Below are 18769 nucleotides of genomic sequence, written 5' to 3'. Positions count from 1 at the left end.
GGAAACACTTCAGAAGGGGAAAGGCTGGTTGCCCTCTTGGTATCAGCTGCACCAATTGTAGGGAGACAGTCTGGGTGGAATGATTGTGAACATAGACTGTGTGGCAGGCAGACCCTTGTTAACCTTGGACAAGTGACTTCATCTCTGTAAGCCTCAGTTTTCTCATCTGTAAAAGAGTCCCTTCTTAATAGGGTGGTTGTAAAGGTTAAATGAAATAACACATAACTAGGTACTTTGCAACAGTTCTTAATACATAGGGCTGAAAATCAAAGTGTTTATCATAATTTGAAATCATTTTATTTTTAAATGTTTTTATTAAAGTTAATAGATCACATAGAACGTTACATTGAGAAAACATAAGAGGTTCCCATATAACCCACTCCCCCCCATCATTTTTATAAATTGTGTTTTTTTGAAGATACATCACAGAAAAGGTTATGTTATGAAAAACATAAGAAGCTCCCGTATACCCCTCTCTCCCCCACCCCACTCCTCCCACACCAGAATATTCTTGCCTTTCAACCAAATTGTTTCCTTCATAAAACCTTAAACCAGATCTTCAATTCTGCAAAGTCACTTATTGCAATAATGCAACCAAAACCTGAAATTCCTTTTCATATGATTTAACTGAATTTCTCTGTGTGTGAAACATGGCCTACCTCTCCCTTTGCAAAGAGATAGAGCTATCTCCCCATCATACCCAAACAATACAGCTCTTTAATTCTTTCCATTCTCATCAAGTGAGAGGGGTGCCTAAGCCATCTAAGCACTTTCATCTGCCTTCTGCTATGTGGAAAAGTGCATTGCTTAATTGATTTTAATCTATTTATAAAATATAAACTGGAATTCTTAATTGCTCTCTATTTTTTTTTTCATTTTAGCAGTTTTTAATGGAAGTTGTACATAAGATTCTTTTATCCCTGTATCTTCTCAATTGTTTCTTCCTTATATTTGCCCTTTTCCTTTCCTACTTGGCGAGATTTGGCTTTATATTTGAGGGTCTTTTTGCGGTCTTTATCCAGTTTTAGCCTAGTGATGACTACCTTGCTGGGGTGAATGCCCACATGGACAGTGGTGCCATTAGCCTTCTCCCGCTGCCCCCATTTGATGTAGATGACATATTCCTTCCTGTTAACCTGGACTACTTTGCCAATTTGCTGACCTTTGTAGTGTCCTTTCACAACCTGAACATCATCTTTTCGGATAGGCATGGATCGAACATTATATTTCTGTCTCAGCTCCTTGGAAAGAGGGGAAGACATAAACTTCCTCCCAATGTGGGAAGGTGCATTGAAATGCCTTTTATGGTTCTTGCTCTGATCAGAGGTCACAAAGGGATTGAACTTCATTTTGGCTGCTGCCGCTCAGTGATGGCTGCAAAAGGAAAAAGAGCTGCTCTCTATTTTTGATGCTGATTTTAACTGTATTTAACACTGGAAACTACTTCAATTCATTATCACATTATTAAAGGGCAAGAGTACTCAAAAGTATACTTCTCGCACCTATATGCTTCTGTGTACATATGTATGTTTTCTGGTTTGTGATTTTGATCTAGTTTTTTTTTTTTTAATTTTCCCTTAATCATCCATTTCTTTAGTGTGTATTAATCCTCATTGTGAGCAGTGATGAAATTAGTGTGTTTTCTCTTCCTTCTCTTTCCCCACCCTCTCCTCTAGTACCTGATTTTAGGTGATTATATCATTTTGCTTAAGAGTTTGCCTTTATTCTGTAAATATGCTTCTACTGATGACTATCTTGAGATACTGATTATGGCACCTTCATTGTCCCCTCCTCTAGCCAAGTGGTGAGTTCCATGGAACCAAATGTCAGACAAGGAAAGGGAGTGGGTCTTTCACACCGAAGATAATCCCTGATGAGTGATAGGCAGGTGACATCACCCATCACTGCCCCTCTACCCTAGTATATACCACCTGATTGCTTGGCTCAACTCCCTTGCTCACATAATATCTCTAATATATTCTCTTTCTCCTCAGAAAAGCCAAGAATCTGATATCCTTGTCTTAGGTTCTGTGTTTCCTAGAGGCAATCAAGGCCTTCTGCCATCATTTGGAAAGCAAGCGTAGAACAAGAACTTAGCTTAGTTTTCTTAGTTTTTGTTAGTTCATGAATTGATTTAGATCAATGGTTTTTTTTGTTTTTTTTTTTTTTACCCATGATCTCTGTTTGGTCCAGAGATTCGAAGATTCTCTCACATTCAGCCATGGAAGCAAGGTAGAGCTGGGATAGAATCTCATTTCTTGTCCTGTATTCCTCTGCCATGTCAAACTCTATGTAATTCATAAATTCAGCCAAACTTTACTGGAAGATACTGGAACAAGTCACTTGTACAGAGCAGGGGAGGTCAAGTGCAAGAAGGAGGCTTAAATGATGTAGCTCTTGTCATTTGTTTAAGAGATACACCACAAGAATGTGTTATAGATGTAGCTGTGATCAGGGCTCAATGACTTCCACAGATGGCTGTCTACTTAGTGAGCAGCACAATGTCCCCATATACAGGAAGCCTGGGAGTGCATTTGTGAAATCTCAGTGTGAGCCCATTTGTAGGAGTCCAACATTTTTATGGTTTCAGTTCACATGTTGGCAAGATACTGGGTAATAAGATCATGGCATAATGTGGCTGACAGGTTTTTATGTGTATAGGCATTTTAAAAATTAGCTAACCAAATTAAAGGAATTTTTTTCTACAGGTTATTTCTAAAATAGTGCTTTTAAATGTAGGATGGCCAAGTATTAGTGAGTATTTGACAAATTTGAGGGAAAAAAATGTCAGAAGTTGAAGGCAGGCATACAAAGTATGATCTATGAATAACTGGAGTGCCTGAATGAGAAAACCAAAGCAAAGACATGAAAAAAATATTAAAAATTATAATTCCTTATTTTTCTGGAAAGAAATTCTTTGAAACCTTACAATGAGTATTGACTCAGAATGACTAATAGCAAGACATATTCTAGCTAAAATTACTAGGGTGGAAAGGAAGAATGAAGTCTTTTGTGCATTAGAGTAAAGCAAGTGCATTATGAAAAGAACATTAGCATCTCATCATCAGTTTTGATAATACTTTGTGCCAGAAGAAAATGGGGTAATATATTTGTGGAAAGAAATGTGAATCATGGTGCTATAAACAGCAAAACTGACATGAAAGTGTAAACAGCATTGAAATCCAACTTCACTGGCTTGAAGTTGGGTAATATTGTTCCCATGATCCCTTTCAGGTGAGGGAACAGATTTCAGGAAGACATTGGTAGGAGGACAGATGTTAAGTCTTACATTTACAGTTATTGGTCCATTCATTCACTCTAACTTTGTTTAGGGTGCATATCTATCTATGTATTTATTTTATTCATAAGGATGAAGAAAAACAAGTAGTTGGAGAGATATTGTTTAATGTATTAACATCTAAAATTACATGTCAAACCTATTTTTGAAATTCAGTGTAAGTCTTTGAAAATGAAAAATAAACTTTCCCTCAATTGGCTGATTAGGGAATTGGGTAAAAGGGGCTGAGCACTGAGGCATCTCCATTTCTTTGGTATTATATCCCCTCTCAGGCTCCAAACATCATATCGTCTCCAGATCCTCTGAGACTCAGGCTGAGGCCCCCATCTCAAGGTCTTTGTGCTGTCAGTAGTGGGGATCACTGGGGAGGCATAGAGATGGAGGGAGGAGTTTTTCTGGAGTGGGTAACAGGAGCCAGAAGACACCTCGGATCATTAATTGTCTGCATTTACTTTGACCAGCCAGTTCTTGTTTCTACCTCCATGTTCACACAGAATGCTGGAAACCTCAGTTTCTCCTCAGTTTTGCTGATTTTCCTAAAGTGCCAAAAGAAGGTTAGGAAAGCAATGGAATGCACGTGAACTTGTTTCCCTTCTTCTCTTTATCCTATCCACTCCACACTCACATTTCCTCTTCCTCTTCTTCCTGTCTTTTCATTCATTTCTTCAGTGTCTTCAGTGTATTCTAGGAAAAGAGAATTTATGAAAAGACACTTCTCTTCCTTGAACAGTGTAGACAGCTGCAAGGAAAGGAACCCACTTGATGACCATGTGCACATGTGCAGGAACACCCTGCAAGGGGAAAGCCCACCCCAGAACTAACTTCACAGGTGCTCCTTCCACTGGGTGTGGCCCAAAGCTTTTGACAACCAGCCCAGTTCCCTGCCTGGGCCATTCAGGCTTGTGCAAGCTGATTCAGTGATGCACATATGTTAAAACCAGGGCAATGCTAAGAAAAGAGGTAAAGAGGATGGGAGAAATTTATAGACATTGTTGTTCCCATGACCTCAACTTCCTGGATGAGACCACTTCCTTCAGGATAAGAATCATAAAATAAGGAACAGATAGAATGGAGAAAAGCTATAAAGAGGAGCTTATGAATAAGAAAGGGAGAGATTACAAAAAAGACAGAAAGAGGAAGGAAATTACATGCAAATTGTTGTTCTCTGTATCTGATACTTCAGAAGCTGTGAAGTAAGCCTCCTGGTAACCCGGGCAGTAATGGTGATCTATCAACCTTGTGAAAGAAAATGGGAAAGTTAGGGTTGAGGGCAGAACTCAAGCTCCTGTTGGTTATGTCAGGGTGTGGTCTTATCCCAGGACACAATTCTGTCCTCACCACCACACTCCTCTCCTAGGGCCTCAGTCACTTCACCTTGGCTGTGAAAGAGTGGGTCTAAGATTCCAGAGTCCCTTTCCCAGCTCTCAAATACTATACCTGTGGCCAGTGAGGAATGACTGTATCCTCTAGTTCCTCTAAGAAGGCAGATACTCTCCATGTCTTTCTATACATGATGTTGTCTTTCTTCTCCTTTTTACCACCTTCACTACCTCTCTGCCTCTTTTCTCTCTGTATTACTGCCCATTTGCTTTCTCCTTGTCAACTTTCACCAATCATATTGTTCTATGATACAGGAACACTGGAGAACAATCCCTGTGCACATATTATTCCCATATTATGCTGCCACCCTCTCCAAAATATCAATTAGTCAATTAACCAATCCACTCTAACCAGGGAGCAACTATCAGAAGCATGGAGTTGAATCAGGTCTTGTGTTCTAGCCAGTCAACTCTGCCCTGTTCCCCACTCGACAGTCATGCCCCTCCATGTACCTTTCCTCAGTCTTGTCCAGGCACCCATCAGTGCTAGTACGTCAGTGGTTTGACGAATTCCCAAAATATTCCACTTATTTAAGTGGCCTGTCGATCCCCTATTATATCACTTTCAGACTAACTGAATACAGACAAGTTACTTTACCTCTAACCTTACAGTCAACCCCTCCAATCAGTTCAGAAACTTATAGGGATGCTGTGAGGACAAAGTGTCTTCCATGAACCTAAGGTCATACCAGTCTCAGGATAATCACTTGATTTATAGGATTAACGGTCACTATCACCCGCAGGACATGATTCAATTCCATGCGTCTGAGAGTTGCTCCCTGGTTTAAAATGGATTGGTTAATTGATCAATTGATTTACTGAAGAGGGTGGCAGTGTAATATGGGAATAATCTGAGAGGAGCAGGGAACCCTTGGCCCTGCTTCCCAGAGACTCTCCAAGACAGCAAGAGCCAGTATGTGAAGCAAGCCTGGCAGGCCATTCACACAAGGCCTCCAGAAACCCAGCCAGGCTTTGGAATGTGTTGGAGAAAGAGTTGTACATGAACCTCTCAAATGGGAGCAATTTCAGGTTTTAATCTAATCCCAGGATTTTGGATTTGTGTGAGCAGTAGAGAATAGAAGGATGTTCAAGGATATGTTTCCTTTGATACCTTTCCAGCACCCAGGTGCATGTGTAGTCAGCTCAGAGCACATGTTCTTTATGTCAGAAAGGATAAAACATTAATGAAGTGCTACCAGACCGGTAACTACAGAGGGAGAAGACCTAATTCTCAACCACCACCTGGCACCCAGTAGAAGAACTTTGTCCCAAGTCTAGTTGATAGTCTGGGAGAGCTTGTGTCCTGCCAGATCCCCTCCATTGTAGGTCAACACCAAAACCTCATCTACACTCTCTTGTGCTTTATTCCCAAGAGCTGCTAAGCAAGGAAAAACAAAGGCTTTGAGGATTGGTCTTATGGGAAAGTGAATCTTAAATAGCATAGCAAGGAAAGATGATTGCAAACACAGTACACTCAAAGAACATGATGATAATACTTCTTACTATTGTTATTAAATATGGAAAGAATAAAGCAGACCTCCATGTATATTTCCATTACTCTCTGATTTCACAGTCCCTTCTTCAGTTGCTAAAGTAGCAGTGTTACTAGACTGTTCCTGATAACCCACTCACATTGGATCCTATCTTGAGTGATATTACCTATCTGGATTGTCATTTTCATCACTGCTGGTGGAGTCATACCTCTGATCCACAAACCAATCTTTAGGAACACAAACATCTACAAGAAAGTTTTTAGAGAATGTGGCACACCCATCCCTTCCTTCTCCACTTGATGGCTTTCTGACTACCCAAGATCACCACAGGTTCTTAGACCATCTCTGGACTCTGTGGAGTCAGAGGCCTTCAATAAGACATTATAAATGGTTTGCAAATGAGCGAGGTGGAGAAAGAATCCCCTTTTAACTATTTACTTTCCCCATTTTGATGGATCATTAAAGCTCTTATGTCCAAACTTATCACCCTGAAATTCTGACTGTTCTGGAAATACTCTGTATTAGATGAGTTCAATGAAAAGACCAATGGCAGGCTCAGAGCTGCTGCCCGGGAAAGTGTATTGTGAGGATGGAAATGTTCTTTCTGCATCATCCATGCCATAGCTACTAGCACAAATGGCTGTTGCGCTTTTGAAAAATGGATAATGCTACGTTGTGCTGCAGATGCCCTGAAGGTGTGGTGCTCAGTAATAAGAATTGAAATCATGAATGTTCCAAACTCATAGACAATTCGAGATCCCGCCATGCTAAAGAGATGTGAACAAAGTGTATAGAATTTGGAGTCAAAGCACTTAATATCTCCAGAATATGGTTTCCTATTCTCTAGATGTGAAACTCGAAAATTCATTCACCTCTCAATCCTTCCGTATCTCATATGTTTTGAAAAAGTCAGATATGGCTGCTTTTCTTTTATCATGACCAATCAAAATGCCATGATCAGACTTTAAAGGCTTACTAAGAGGTGAGATTTATTACTAAATGAAGACTTATTATGAAGTCTTAGTAAGAGGTGTTCTCTAATACAATTTTTGTAATCTTTTTTTTTTTTAAAAAAGATTTATTTATTTAATTCCCCCCCTTGCCCGGTTGTCTGTTCTCTGTGTCTATTTGCTGCGTTTTGTTTCTTTGTCCGCTTCTGTTGTCATCAGTGGCACGGGAAGTGTGGGCGGTGTCATTCGTGGGCAGGCTGCACTTTTCTTTTGCGCTGGGCGGCTTTCCTTACGGTTGCACTCCTTGCGCGAGGGGCTCCCCTACACGGGAGACACCCCTGCGTGGCGCGGCACTCCTTGCGCGCATCAGCACTGCGCATGGGCCAGCTCCACACGGGTCAAGGAGGCCTGAGGTTTGAACCGCAGACCTCCCCTGTGGTAGACGGACGCCCTAACCACTGGGCCAAGTCCGTTTCCCACAATTTTATCCATTTACAGTTCTGTGAACATTTTCCTGAAGGGTAATGGGGTATTCTCCTGGTTTACTGAGGTATATTTGACATACAATAAACTAAACATATTTAAAGGATAGAACTTGATACAATTTTGACATATACCCATGAAGAAATGAAGCTGGCATTTTTTAAACAGAAAGCTGACATTAGCAACTTTTTAGTGTTAGAGAAATCTAGGAAAACACACAAATGGACACACGTTCTCACACATGCACCTTGAGAATCATACACACACACATCAGGAAGCTTCTTTCTGTGGAGAGGTTCTCTAGACAAAGCCAACAAGGAATATTCATTGATCATCATCTAGATTTTTCCTCAGCAATTGTGTGATGAGAGAATACATACTATTGTTGCTTGCTCTTGGAGCCACCTGCAGTTGCAGAAAAGAAAACACTATAACGATCACAACTTGCTATGTTGTGTTTGTAGAAGGCTTTAGAAAACCAGATGGGAAAGAGGGTCAAGTCAAGGAAACCAAAAAGCAAGTGAGGGGACACCTGAGGAGAAGGCATGAGCTTTTCCTGTGTGATGTATCTCTCCATTTTGGTTGGCATTTAAAAAATTCTTAATCCAAGAAGAAGATATGGCTGCTAAGGATAAACGTCCTTTTATAATCGAATGCTTCCATTCGTGGTTGTCCTTTTGAAACAGAGATCGGCAGGTCAAAACAGATGCCAAGTGAACACAGTCCCCACCAAGGAAATTGTACATATCATCTGTAAAGTAATGGTCAGCTTTAATTGAATGGAAAAAGAAAAATACAGAAAGCAATGGTTCTAAAGGGAAACTAACCTTGGAATTAGGTGGGACTTCCTCTACTGCCCTGGCTCCCAGGTATTTTAGCAGGCCCTCTGGGGGAGTGAGGAGGATAAAGAGTAATAGTCAGTACATTGGAGGTGTTGCCCTTGGAGTACTCTGAAGTTTTGCTTGACATGGACAAAGGGTTAGAGTAATATGGAGCAGGTATTTAACAAGGATAGTGTGAGCTGCTGATGAGTGGAAAAAGGATAGCAAAATGGAGGTGGAGGAATAAAATGGGATGCAGTCCTTGACTTTGTAGCTAATGACATCCCAAAGCAATGTGAAATAATCTAAAAAAGTTACCAAATACATGTCATTGTTCAATGATGGATTATCATTCCTCCTGCCATTTTGAAGTCCTACTAAAATGCTACTATCACCTTGTCCTGTTACAAAATCATCAGTATCCATGGTTCCACATATGTCATCTCTCTCTTTTTTTTTTTTTTAAAAGAGGTACCAGGGATTTAACTCTGAACCTCATTCATGGGAGGCAGGCACTCAACAACTGAGCTATACCTGCTTCCCATTTTTCATCTTTTGTATAGGATTTTTTTCTCTATTTTTAAAAAAATGTTACATTCAAAAAATATAAGAGGTCCCCATTTACCCCCTACCCCCCTCACCCCACTCCTCCCACATCAACAACCTTTTTCATCATCATGGGACATTCATTGCATTTGGTGAAAACATTTTGGAGCACTGCTGCACCACATGGATAATGGTTTACATTGTAGTTTACACTCTCCCCCAGTCCACTCAGTGGGCCATGGTAGGACATACAATGTCCAGCACCTGTTTCTGCAGGATTTTGCTGTTATTTGTACATGAGCATTTTATTAGCTTTCTAAAGTTTAATAATAGGGTAATTGTTTTAAAGACATTTTATTTATAACTTTATTGTGGGACTGGATTCAAGTCTAGGCAAAACATTCTGTTTTATGTTTTTTTAATCCTTTATCATAAAGATACTCAGTTATAGAAGATTTGAAGATATTTAAATACTGCCACTTAAAAATTGACCACTATAAATCATGTAGTATTTTTCCTTCCAGTCTTCCTTTTCTATACCTTGAATGCTTATTCATTGAATGTGATGGATGTCCATCTTTATACTATCCAGGCACCAATTTGATAGCTCATTATTAAGGGGAGACATGAGTTGAGTGCTAAGGCTCTAATGCAGTTATAAAAGTTGCAGCAAGGATAATATACACCAGATCAATAGCCAAATGGTAACTTGAATTCTTATTGGTCACTGTCCCTAAGGCATGCAGCAAACAGTGCCGAGCATTTCTAGGACTCAAGATGCTGATGTTATGAAATACGCTAACATCTCCCACTTCCTATCTGTTTGGGCTGTAGTGTGGAGGACTGACTTAGGTAAACCAGATTGTGCTTCCAGTCATTCAGAATCTGAGCTGAAAAGGCATGTGGACTTTCTATGTGCATTTCACCCTATGTCAATTCACAGTCTGCAGTCAGTTTCCTGTGCTGGCATGGTGTAGAATCATCGCATGGCCAAGTGATGGGGCTAGATTATGGCTACAGCATCAGGATCAGGGACACTCATGTTTGAAATTGTAGGCTAATTGTCTCTGCACCTCCGTTCTTCTTCAGAAGAGTGGGAATAAACAGTCATAGTATGGTTGTGTTGAAGGTTGAATGAGTAAATATATGTAAAGGGTGTAGTAGTGGTTTTTTTGAGAAGTTGACACTGGCAATTGTGCTATATAGATGGGAAATAGCTTCTCCACCCTCACCTTCACAATCTCATCTCAAAGACTCTAACATAGATATCTCCAGCCCTGGTACACAAACCCTCACCACCTAAAGGGAACACAGATGGCCATCACTTAACCCAGAAAATAATCATATCCCCATTTCTCATTCTCACCTGGAAGCTGGAATCAGGGTGGTTCTTCAGAGTAAAGCAAGCGCACGGTCCCTGGGAATTGAGCCCAGAATCTCATACATGGAAAGCAGGTGTTCAACCACTGGGCTACATCAGCTCCACCCTGGTTTTTTAATTATCTAGATTTTTTCTGAAGTTCAAAAATGCATACCATTTTCTCTTATACCTGAGGCCACCTGTAATTATATTAAAGAAAACTCAGGATCAGATCATGCTGTGTAGTGTTGACACAGATCTTTTGCACTTTTGGTACAGATGGGAAACAGTGGTTGAGTGAAAGGTCCCATAAGTAATTGTAGCAGACACACATGGAAAGATACAAACTTTTCCTAGCTAATGCATCTCTCATGTCTATTTTGGTTGGCACAAAAAATTCTTACTCTTAGAAGGAAAAAATGCTGCCAATTAAAAAGCCCATATACTTGATTCCCTGCTCTTGCTATTTGTAAATAACAACTTGACACAGTAATAGAATACTCCTTAAGTAAGGAAATTGTATATGTCATCTATAATGTACACGGTCAGAATTTTCATATCTGAACTCAATTGAAAATGAAAGGAATAAGTAAAGTGACAATTTTTTCTCAGACAAAGAAAGGCAACCTTACCTTGGAATTAGATGGGGTCTCCTCATCTGCCCTGTCACTAGGTGGTTCCTCCATCAGGCCAAGGCCTCTCTTTAAAAGGTGGTACACATTCTAATAGTGTTTAAGTGCCCATCCTGTGCTGACCAAAAATAATTTGCTTGCTCACAAAAGCCAAATTGATTGTTAGGGAGGTATCCCCCACTTAAAAGAGCTCATTATCAAAGTTGAATTTTAAAAGTCCCATTCAAGTAATTGCCAAACAAATAAGTTCTCCCTATATACAAAAAAAAAAAAAAAAAAAAAAAAAGGCCAACAGAAAGGCCTTCTATCACCAGGCCAAACCAGAAGAAAAATGTTCAAGTAAACAAACAGGACTGCTGTTCTGTCAAAATGCCAAAGTTCAAAAGTCACCCCTAAAAGGTCTAGAACCTCAACCAAAAAGAGGCATGTTCAGAACCAAGAGGACTCACAGACAGGAACTCAGGGCTTTGGGGGAGATGGCAGAGCTGAAGGGGCTTTTGCCTTTACCATGCTTAAATCCAACAGTAGCTCCAGAGTCAGGTTGGTAGAACTTAGAATCCTGTTTCTAACACTATGTAATGTCAACTGAGAAATAAACTAAGCTGCAAGGCAACAAAGGCACTTATTTAGGGTCTTAGGGTTGCAATTAGGGGAGCACAGATTCAGGTAGCAATCCAAATCATGTCCCATCTTTGTATTTCCAGGCAAGGGGCTTTAAAGAAGACTTGAGAAGTTGTTTGTAGTTGTAGTGTATTTGGGGTATTCAGTATTCTGTATTGTCTTTCAGGTTAGATAGTTAACTGAGTTCTTTATCTTGTGTGTGTGTGTGTGTGTATGTTTTAATGGTCAAAGACCAGAGAAGAAATACTTTCAAATATTAGCATTGGAGTATGGATGTGGCTCAAGCAGTTGAACACCTGCTTCCCACATGGGAGGTCCTAGGTTTGGTTCCCGGTGCCTCTGAAAAAAAAAACAAAAACAAAACCAACCAACCAACCAACAATCAAACAAAAGAAACCAACTCAGGGGAACCGATGTGGTTCAGTGGTTAAGCACTGGCTTTCCACATACATGAGGTCTCAGGTTTAATCCCCAACCCCAGTACGTTAAAAAAAAAAAAAAAATTAGCTTTGGTATTTTTTCAGCGGTGAGCTTGTGATTTTGATTCTCTTTGCTATGCCATCTGAAGTTTCTTAAATAGTATGTTTAAGTTGCATAGAGAAATAACTATTTTGAGTGCTAATGACACCTGTAAAAGTCAAAAGGTCGAATGTTCTTCTGAACACTTGCCTTGAATTGCTTTTCTAATGCCTTACCCAGCATGTTTTTGACAGCAGCTGTTATGTTCAAGGCCAGAAGATGAATGTGATTGGGAACGTGGACTTTGGAATTACATGTTCAGGGCTGATTCCTGACTCTGCTTCATGTCAGCTGGGAAATTTACTCAATTGTCTGTGTCTCATTTCCAGATCTGAAATACTGAGCTAGTACCATTGGCCTCATCGGCTGTCCTCAGAATTAAGTAATGGTCCTGGCTCAAATTAGAGACACAATCCATATTAATTTATTGATATATCTAGTGCTCTTTTTCTTATTATTCACCTGTTTGCTCAGTTACTTTTCTTCATATGGTAATTCATAACTGTAATGTATAAGTATTGTGAGACAAAAGTCATCCTAAATTCCAAGAGCAATACCCACAGTGGAGTTATGACCTTTTTCTACGCTCCCAGACAGATATTTATGGACACCAAAGGCAGACTGGATAAACTGGGGGCACAATAATAGTGAAGTGTGCACACTGTTCTTATGTTGTGCTAAAAACTTCTGCCAAAGGACTAGGCCCAAACTGAGTGTGAAATACTAAAATATCTGTCTGGAAGACCAGAGCATGGAATATTGGAAACTACTTCACAACAGTTGTGAATTAAAGGCAGCCAAGGCGTCTTTTGTTGTTGTTGTTGTTGTTGTTACTGTTTTCAGGAAAGTTTATTACCAACCCCTTAGGAGGGCACTACAAATAATGGGGTTAGAAACCCAAACCAAACCCTGAAACACTTGAAAACAGGCCTGCTAGAGAGCCAGATGGCCCCAAGTCGTCAGGGAAAGGAAGTAAAGGAGAGGCATTCTAGATGGTGACCTACCCTGGAGCCTGAGTCTGTATATTAGTGTGACTATTCTGGGGAAACGGGGGGGGGGGGGGCAAGAAATCCTCACCTCCATAACCCCAGTGTTGCCCTGGATCGTGGCGAGGAAAGGCAGAAGCAAGCACTGAGGGCACAGACCTTACTGAGTCTAATCTTGGCATCACTGCCTCCAAAACTGTGAGACAATAAACTCCTTTAAGCCAACAAATATGTGTTATGTGACATGTCAACCATGGTGTACTGAAACAGTTCCTTTGAAAAATCCTCTTGCTCCAAAGTTCCTGAGGGGAAGAATTGATGCCCTGGAGGAGGTGGCTCACCCACAAGAAGAGTACCTATCCTGACCCAGCCTCCTGTCTCTACATTTCCATCCTTGATGCAAAATATGAGGTAGTTTCCCCCACATAAAGGCCTTCTGAAGTATCAAGGATGTTCAAATATTTGGCCCTCTTCCCCCAGCATCTTCACAATACCTTCTGTCTCATGTGAGTCTTCCTGGGGGTTGGACTACCATCCCAAGTGACCAGTGGTCTGCTTGGCTCCTCTACTGGCTCAGAACCTAAGACATTCCAGACCAACTGCCAGATAACAGCTATGCAAAGAATTAGTTTCACCTTTAACTGAACTACTCTGAAAGAACAGTTAATGCTCATCAACTGGCAAAGTCACCCACCTGACTGAGGTTTGGTGAGTTAATGAATGAAGTCTCCCTGTTCCCAATTATCTCCCTGACTAAATATTTGAACAACTCTCTTAGTGTGGAGTCCGTACCGTCCCTGCTGAAGTCTTTCTCATCCTAAGAGTACCTTTTCTGGAAGATATGGGCGTGAGACTTTGTGGTTCTGATATGTATTTTACTGATCACTAGTGATGTTGAATGCATTTTCATACTCCTGCTCATTCTGAACTCACTGCAGAAATTATGATTTAAGATTTACAGAGAGGGGACATGGTGAATCATTTGTACTCTGAGATGTCCACATCCTTAGAGAACCCAATCCTGCTGAGAGTAATCTCAAATCCCCAAGGGAGAACAAACACACAGCCCTGTTCTCAGAAATGCTTCATGTTCCTGCATCAAGAGTCCCCACTAGACTTAGAGAAGAAAGATGGCCCTCCATGAAGAGGGGGTTTTCACCCCCATACTCCATGAAGGCCAGTATCCCTCAGAGGACCCCAGAAATTCTTACATATCTAGGTCAGCCAGATCTCAACCAAAGCCCTCTTCATGTTGTATCAATTAACCCAACCCAGTCTCACAAGAGAGAATGATGCTTCCACCATGAGTTTTCACAAGGCATTATCTCTTTTTAGGAGCAATGACAACAGCAGATATGTAGACAATGAGGACAATAGTGAGCTTTCAGAAAGGAACACATCAAGAGCCCACTACATAAAATGCAAAAGATGACCAGTTCTATTCAGTAAACTCACGACAGCCTTGGGATTCAACTGACCATCCAGTCCTTTTTTGTATCTCACCCCATCTACCTTCTGAGTATTCAAAAGATAGAGTTACAGATGTGAAAATGCAAGATTTGCAGTGAACCCTCTTGAAGTGGGCTGGCAGACGAAGTGGATATTTTGGTGTGAATTCATGATGTTGATTCCATAAATAGATACAGGATTAACTACAAGGCAGTTAGACTGGAAGTTTGCATGGTGTTGCCTGTCTAAGCTGGACTCAGTCTTCCTCCACCCCCAGTGCATTGTTGACTGTGAAGTGCTGCTTTCTTTTCCAAGTCTAGAATCAGAATAGTGACTTCATTGCCTGAGGGTGAAACATCAGAGGGTTCCCTTGCTTCTGTGGCAGCTGAGGAATGTCGCCTTTATGGTGACTGGATCTGATTAAGCAATTCCTTGAATTCCTTGAATCTATTTTACCCCAGAGATCACATCGAAACCCCTTTCTCTCTGGATCTTCCTCTGGGGTACCACAAAAGCTGACCAACTAGACCAATGGCCATTCTGACTTACCTTCCTTGTGGACCTCTGGGGCAGCCTGGAGGGGGCTGGGGCTGAACACCACTCCCTCTGCAGCGGTGGGAAGCAGGTGTATGAGCTTGTGAAGGTGCTTGCTTTGGTGCATGAGGTCACAGGAGTGGTCTGGAAGTTCTGGAGGGAGGTGCTTTCTGAGCTTTGAGAGTGGAGGTTTCTCATCAGAACCCAGGCCTGGGGAGGAAGGAAGAGAACCATCCACTGACCCCCAGAATAGATGCACTCCCAGTGCCATAGGAACCTGTCTCTGACTTCTGACTGCTCCTTAGCTGCTCCTTAGCCAAATATGTGCAGGATGAAGGCACATCAAAAGCTGTGGCTCAGCCCCCTGGCTCCTCTGGCAAGTCTGGACTTTCTGATGCTGGAAGATGGAGTTTGTCACAAGGGAGACAGGACCCATTGGGAGACACAGCCACCATCCTCTACTCTGGCATCAGCAAAGTTGGCATCCACATGGGACAGGGTGCCCTCGAGCTGACAGCAGAAACAGGTGAACCATTGGGCTCAGATGCTTTGGCGCCTGCTGAAGGTGGCATCTTTGGGGTTAGGGCCTGTGAATCCCCCACCTTATCCCCTGGGGGACTGGGGAGAGCCACTCAGATCTAAAGAGCAGAAGGCACCAGTCCTGTTGTGGTGGAGGTGACTATGGTGGGGGGAAGGACAGGCTAGGAGAAATGGAGTTACCATTGGACCCAGCAATCCTGCTTGTAGGTATTTGTCCAAGAGAGTTATTTTTCACTTAATAACTTGTATACTGATGTTTTAGCTACTTTATTCCTATCTCTTAGAAAAAAGACCATTTGGGTTATACAATTTTTCTGGAATTCCTTTGGAATTCTTTTTTAGTGGTTGCTCTGAGAATAATACAGGTATCACAGTCTAAAAGAATTAATGTTTTACCCACCCAACTAAAATGTGGACACCTTACAGCCATAGGAATCATTTAATCCCCTCTTTGCTGAAGTGGTCTTCTAAGTTCCCAGTCTAGGGTATAACTTCTGCAAACATTTTGTATTTTTATAATTTTTCAAAATTCATTCATATATTTAACAATTTAACAGTTGGAAAAAAGTTATTCTTTCTCCCCAGATACTCACCATTCCTGATCCACATCTTTTATTCCTGAAGTTGAAAGCTTCCTCCTTGAATTATTTCCATTTAGCCTGAAGTTCCTTTCCCATCTTTGTAGAGCAAGTCATCAGGTGATGAATTCACTTGTTTTTCCATCCTCTCCTTCTGTCTTTATTTTGCCTTTAAACCTTAAGCAACTTTTGATGACTGCAGTATTCCTGGTTGAGGGTTTTTTCTTTTAGCCCTTTAATGATGTTTTTTCACTCTCTTGTGGCCTCTATATTTTCTGAAGAGAAATCAAAGGCCTTCAAATTGTTATTCTTCTACAAATAAATTGTCAAATTTTCTGACTCCTTTCAAGATGTTTTTCTTCATCTTTAGTTTTCAGCAGTTTGATTATGATGTATCAGGGTGAGATTTTGAGCCCCTTGGATCTCTCTTTCATAGAGTAGTGTTCAGTCATTTCTTCCCTTACCTTTTTATTGGCACCAGCCTCTTTCTGCTCAACCCAGTCTTTCAAATGAATATTAAAACTTTTAGTATTGCCCCACAGATCATGAGGCTCAAGTTTTGGATCAATTCTCTCTTTCTCACTCGCTCTCTTTTCTCAGATTATATTATTTCTACTCATCTAAATTCCATCTCACCAATTCATTCATCCCTTACTTGTCTTCTCTAATTGGGATTGCTCAATGAATTTTTTAAAATTTTCTATAACTTTATGTTTAGATCAAAAGTTGTCATTTACATCTTTTCTTTGTTTCTTTTTCTCTGCTGAGAACTCCTATCTTTCCACTCAATGAAAGAGAATGCCCTTTGATGGAGTTGGATGGAGATGTGACCTCTCTACACACGCCTTTTCTGTCAAGTTCACTGAACCTGTGGTTGGGGCTGGGGTTGGTGTGTGCTCAGGAGGCTTGGGTCTCTGGACCATGTGCCAGCTGGGCCCTGAGCCTCAGCAGAGTAGCAATACCTACTTTCCAGTTCATTGGACTTACCCAGGTCAGCTAAAAGGGAGGTGAGGCTAGCCAACCACCACACCAGGGTACCAAGAGAGTCTACAACTGCAAATGGGATAATACAGTCCATCAGCCATGTGGGCTGTAAGCCCCCTCTCAGTTTATACTTGGAGTGGACATTTGCCATCCCGGGGCCCACAAGATGGAGGAAGAGAGTATGGAATGGAGTGGATTTGCTGGTATTCTACTTTAGAACTATTGTGATTCTAGCACTGGAAGAAATTGTATCCTTTATGTCAATACAGTGGCAACAGGGGTTGCTGAGGGCAGGGAGATGGAAGAAGAGTTGTGATATGCAGATATTTTTGGGATTTCATTCATAATACCTGAATGGTATTATGGGGACAGATAGAGGACATTGTATGTCCTGCCATGGCCCACTGGATGGACTGGGGGAGAGTGTAGGCTGTACAGTGTAAACTGCAGCCCTTGTGGCCTAGCAGTGCTCCAAAATGTTTACAGCAAATGCAGTGAATGTTCCATGCTGATGAAAGAGGTTGTTGATGTGGGAGGAGTAGGGGTGGTGGGGAATAGTGTATTTGGGAGCCTCTTATATTTTTTAATGTAACACTTTGTCTGATCTATGCATCTTTAAAAACAAAAAGGACAAAATAATTAAAGAGAATGTACCTTAATCTCATTGAGCATAGACAGAACCATTTTGTCTGATAAATCCTTCTGTGGTTAATTTAGAACAGTGTCTACTGATTGACTTTTCCCTTAAGAATAGGTCAGGTTTTCCTAGTTTTTTGTATATTACATAGGGTAAATTTGAGTGATATTTTGATAAGCGTGTTTACATTGTGAAACTATTTCAAGACTGTCTTGGCTAGCTTAGCCACTTAATGATTCCATGGGAATTTGAGGACCAGCTTTTCCATTTCTGTAAAAAAAAGTCTACTCAATTTTGATTTTGAATTTAATCTGTAGTTTCCTTTGCGTAGTATTGACATCAGAACAATATAGTTAGTCGATGAACAATGGACATCTTGCTATTTGATTAGGTTTTCAGTGTCACTCAGCAGTGTTTTCTAATTTCAGTATATAAATGCTTCACCTTTTGTTAAATTTTTAGATATTTTATTCATTAGAGGCTATTTGATTGGAAGTTTTAAAAAGTTCCATTTAGATTGTTCTATGCTGGATTATAGAAACAAAAATGACTTTGCATTGTGTATCTTGTATCTTTCAATTTTGCTGAATGCCTTTATTAGTGCCATTACTATTCTTGTGGATTCTTTGGGATTTTGTTTGTAAAAGATTAGGCCATCTGTGTTTATAGAAATAGCTTTACTTCTTCCTTTCCAGTTTGGATGCCTTTCATTTCTTTTTCTTGCCTGTTGGCTCTCTCAAGAACTTCAGGACAATGATGATTAGCAGTGATGAAAGTTCACTACCTTATCTTGTTCCTGATCTCAGGGAAAGACAGGTTGCTACAATTTATGTAGATGGCATGCAGCTGCTAATGGAGTTAAATGACTTCCACCAATGACCATCCACTCAGTGAGCAGTAGAACACCCCCAGGGTACAGGAGGTCTGGGAGTGCATTTCTGAAGTCCTGGAATTTTAGC

General features: G+C 40.8%; 1 long non-coding RNA gene across 1 annotated transcript; it reads right to left on the bottom strand.

Annotated features, from left to right (window-relative positions):
• Positions 1–3388: 3388 nt before the first annotated feature.
• LOC131274090 (uncharacterized) lies at positions 3389–13690 on the bottom strand. The gene is made up of 5 exons (XR_009181298.2): positions 13583–13690; positions 10337–10530; positions 8431–8489; positions 3924–3982; positions 3389–3834 (listed from the first exon to the last, which is right to left on the bottom strand). It is a non-coding gene; the product is annotated as an uncharacterized lncRNA (long non-coding RNA).
• Between the last annotated feature and the right edge of the window lie 5079 nt (positions 13691–18769).

Source organism: Dasypus novemcinctus, chromosome 17 (assembly GCF_030445035.2).
Source record: "Dasypus novemcinctus isolate mDasNov1 chromosome 17, mDasNov1.1.hap2, whole genome shotgun sequence".
Taxonomy (NCBI): Eukaryota; Metazoa; Chordata; class Mammalia; order Cingulata; family Dasypodidae; genus Dasypus; species Dasypus novemcinctus.
This window is presented reverse-complemented; position numbering and strand designations above follow the sequence as displayed.